Below are 4,742 nucleotides of genomic sequence, written 5' to 3'. Positions count from 1 at the left end.
TGGATGCTGCAGCGGCCGTCAGGGTCTCTGGGGGCTCGTGGCAGAGCCCCCCTGTGCAGTGGGGATCGCCCCCATGCCTGGGAGCTGCTGGTGAGTGTGGGGCTTTTTTTTTTTTTTTTAAGAGCTGGGACTTGGGGGCCAGGTGGGGCAACCACTGACAGGGCTGGGAGTACAGGTGGGGAATAGGCCCGTTTTATTTGGAGAGTCGGATAATCCAGTGGTGGCTGAAACTCAGAATCAGATTTGGCCGAATCAATTCGGGTCAGTGATTCGAATCATCGAATTGAATCTCTGTCCCCTGAATTGTCTGAATACAAATCCGAAGTGAAAACTAGCCACTTCACACAGACCTAATACATACTGGGTGCAGCCCTTCTCCCTGGCCAGCCACTTTTCTGGTTTGGAGCAGTGTGCAGAGCGTGGAGGCAGCACATGGAGGCTCTCTTGCTGCAGCCTCTGCCTCCCCATGCCATAGCTGCTCCATGCCCCCACCCTGGCAGCGACATCCAGTGCCCTGGGCTTCTAGTCACTACAGTGCTGGCCCTGCTGGCCCACTGCAGTGACTGCCATCTGGCCTACAGAAGTCTGGGCCTTGCCAGCTCCCCCCACATGCAGCACCCACCTAGCTGGCCTCGCCATGCTGTCCCAGGCCCCTTGCTGCCACGCAGCTACTGCCCAAATCCCATTCTGCTGCTTGGAACCTGGCAGGGATGATGACAATGTGCTCCTGGATGGTACCACTGGGGCCATCCACACCATCCAGGGCCTCTAATCCTGCTGCCTCTGGGCCCATTCGGCCAGCTAGGACTGGTGGCTTAATGTCATCCAGACCACTGGGATGATGAACAGTGGCTGAAAGCATTCTGGATGGCCCAGGTCACCTTCCAGGACCTCCTGGAGCAGCTCCACCCATACTTTGAGTGGTAGAACATCACCATGTGGCAGCCTTTCCCTGTGGATACCTGGCTGTCCATTGCCCTGCTCAAGCTGGTCACACCCACCAGCCTCCACTATGTTGGCCACCTCTTCAGTGTGGGCAAGGCCACCAGTGGGGAGGTCATCCTGGAGGTATTCATTACCCTCCAGGATGTGCTGGGGCACACCGTGGTCTGCATGCATGACCCCTTGGTGGTGGTGGTAAGGTTCTGTGCCCTGGGCTTCCCCCAGTGCATCGGGGCCCTGGATGGGGCCCACATCCCTTTCACCTGCCCAGCCCATGGTGACAGCCCCTACTACAGCTGGCAGGGATTCCACTCTGTCATGCTCCAGGCCATTGTCGACCATGGTGCCTTCATAAACATGAGTGCTAGCTGGGTGGGCAGTGCTCACGTCACCTGCATCTTCTACAACTCTGCCCTGCCAGCCTTGGTGAAGAGTGGGCGCTTGATAACAGGGGTGCCAGACCTCCAACTGGACATGGTGATGGTCCTGCCCATCCTCATTGTGGACCCCACCTACCCACTCCTTCCCTGGCTCATGTGGCCCTACATCAGTCAGCTAGACCCCTGCCAGGCACACTTCAACTGGTGCTTGGGCTGGACCTGTGCTCTTGTGGAATATGCCTTCCCAGGGGGAAGGCGGGGCTGTGCCTAGGGGCTAGGCAGCATGAAGGTAACCGCCAGGGCCAGGACAGTGGCCAGCACCTGGCAGTCCTCCTCCATCACCTTCACTGCCCTGGCCACCAGCACAGCCTGCTGCTCCAGGGCCTCCACACGTCTCTCCTCCAGGGTCAGGAGCCTGTCCCTGAACTCCTGGTCCACCTGGTCCCTCTGCTGGTCCCTCTCCTCTTTGCACTGGTCCCTTTCCTCCTTGCACAGGTCCCTTGCATCCTTGTGGGCAATATCCTCCACCTGCAAAGCCTCCTGCCAGGTAACATCCTCCACCTGCCAAGCCTGTGAGTCCACTATCTGCTCCTCAGATGCTGTGACCAGGTTGTCCAGCAGGAGGGCCAGGTCCTGGGTCTTCCTCTGCCTGAGCTGGTGCATCTGTAGGGCCCAAGCCAAGGCTGGTGGTGACCCCGAGCCACCATCCTACCTGCCAACTGCTGTCACTCCCTTGCATGCAGCTGCAGGGCCTGCAGAACAATGAGAAAGAGGCTGTTTGTGAGAGCTTGCAACATTTTTGAGATTAGATGCTCTGTACCAAGAGATGGTGTGCTGCTTGGCCCCAGATCAGGGATCATGCATGCACAGGTGCCCACAGATCATGGTAAGTTGGCTGGGAAGGCCTGGGCCCTGGTGGCTACTGGACAAGCTCCCCATCCCTGCTTGCTCCTCAGAGGCCAGTGGGCCATGGGGTACTGCCCGCAGACAGCCTGCCTTCCCCTGCCCCTGTTCCCAGGCTGGGACAGGCATAGCTACTGGCAGCACCTTTTGCCACAGCTCCAGACCTACTCCCGCCCCCACACACACACTTTTCATTCTGCAGGCCAGCCTGTTTCCTGTGCTGCTGTGTTTCCTGGGCTCAGGGGATGTGGGGCTCCTGGACAACTGGTACACAGAGCTGGTACCCCCTGTCCTCCTCTGCGAATCTGATGCAGCATTTCAAGTCAGGCAGTGCCAAAGGAGTCAACTGACTTCATAGTTCAGTTTAATCTACCTGATCCCTTCTAATCCCTTCTACAGGTGTTAGCAACCCTCTTCTTTTTAATGGTCTTGATGTTCCACCAATCAAGCTATCCTTTATTCTGAAATTCTGTTGTCTGTTAGCTGCTCCTGGTAATGAAACTTCTATTCTGAGTCCTGCAGATTGTTTTTAACTCATTTCAGTGAAGTTATATTTGTTTTTGCTTCAATCTGAAACTGAATAATACAGCCCTAGCCCCTTGGCATATTAGCAAAGTTTCTAGTTTATTTTTAACTGGCAAAAAATCTGTATTGTGTTATATGTGATGATACACTTCCCTTTTTCAAAATTCTAGATCTGCCTATGCTTGTTCTCAGCCTTGCCTCTTCATGGCCAGCATGCATCTCGCCTCCTTGCAGGCACAACACCATCTGTTTGAACTTGACTGCCAATATTAGTAGACCTGGTGCTGCAGAGTGGCTTGATTACTCTGTATTTGCCTTTTTTTTGGTCTATATATCTGCCTCACTCCTTCTCAGAGTCTCTGTCAAAGAAAGAGACAGGGTATTTTTAGGTTTTCTTTCTCTTTTCTCCTTTACAGTGCACACCAAGTAAACCTTCTACCACATAGCTGATCAGAGTTGTGGTATAATACATGCAGCTGGGCACAGCAGGCAGGCACACATTCACAGAACCACCCTTGCAGATACTTATTCTTGTGGAAGGGGGAGAATTGGAAACCATGCATAACTGTAGCATGAGAAAGAAAAAAGAGAGAAAGAGAATAAATCATCCCCTGGGCATAAGTCCAGGTTCTTTCTGTGCCCCTCATCAGATTTATTCAGCAACTAAATTAGAGATGTGATGGCAGAATACCCATAAAATGGATGAGCTCTATAATAAGTTGGTGGATTTTGATTTCAAAAGCTGGGGAGCGTAGAGTGGCCCTATGCCTACCTGTCTATCTGCATGTGTGGATAGGTATTATTTACTGGGTACTTTCTATAGGTAAGCTTTTTGGGTCAGGTATGGCATGTACACCTTTCTGACAAAAGAAAGGCCCTGATCAGACTTCTCAACCTCTTAAGGACCAGAGCAGCCAAGACCTCCACATTGCATAGTTCAAATGCCAGGATGCATAACAGGGCATGTCTTCATGAGAAGCTAACTGCTCAGTAGCCAAATAATACTGTGCAGTAGTGCATCACAACACAGACAGTGCTAATACACTACTGGGCAGTATTATTAGGCTACTGCAAAGTAGCATCACTTAAAAGGTGTTCACTGGCGCTACTGTGCAGTAACTCCAGTTACTACACACATATTTAGTACTTGTATGACTATGTATTAAATAATTTACAAGTACTTGATTATAAAAGTACTTGTATAATCAGGTACTTGTATAATCAAGTACTAAATAAATGCACAGTGACCATTGTGCACTAGCATCTCATGTAGGTATACCCGCAGTCATTTAATTGCCATGTGTATCCTGAAGATGCATCCATTCAGTAATTACCTAACTTGGGAAGTGTTCAGATCCCATGCATGTGTCTCTGTGTCTCCTTTTTAAATATCAAGTAAATTATGCCTCCATTTTTATCTTCTTGGTTCATCCTATGGTCAGTTGGAATCCACCATGTGCTTGCTGTCTTCCTCCAGGGCTGTCTCAGGCCTCCTTGCTTCCTTATGTCTCTCCCCATAATCTTTCTTGCAACTGCTACCTGCTCATTTTTATGTCTTAAGGAGGAAGAGCCTAGTACTGATACAGATTATTTTGAGCCTGCACTTGCTGGAATGAACTGGGTTGCAGGCACTTGGGGAAGAGGGAAAGAAGCCTTTTAGTTTCCCTGGCAGGCTGATGAGAACTCTATCACTGGAAGAAATCTTGAAATTGCTGCTCCTGATTCTTTTCCCTCAAGAGGACAGAGCATCCTGTGCTAGGGAGAGTTGGTGGAGCTTCCGTTATTTGTCCAGTCAGTAAAGAAAGGCCCTTCTTTTGAGGCACATTCCTCAGCACAGCTTCCCTCAGACTCTCTCCTCCAAGAAATGGTTATACTACCTATTCTACAGAAGATCTCTGCCACAGAATTGCCCATTAATTTTATGATGATTAATTTGATTACAAATCAATGGAGGGTTGTTTTTTAAACATATATCCATCATAAATGCTGATC

This window comes from Alligator sinensis, unplaced genomic scaffold (genome assembly GCF_000455745.1).
Source record: "Alligator sinensis unplaced genomic scaffold, ASM45574v1 scaffold19_1, whole genome shotgun sequence".
NCBI classification, from domain to species: Eukaryota; Metazoa; Chordata; order Crocodylia; family Alligatoridae; genus Alligator; species Alligator sinensis.
Note: the sequence above shows the minus strand (reverse complement) of the source record.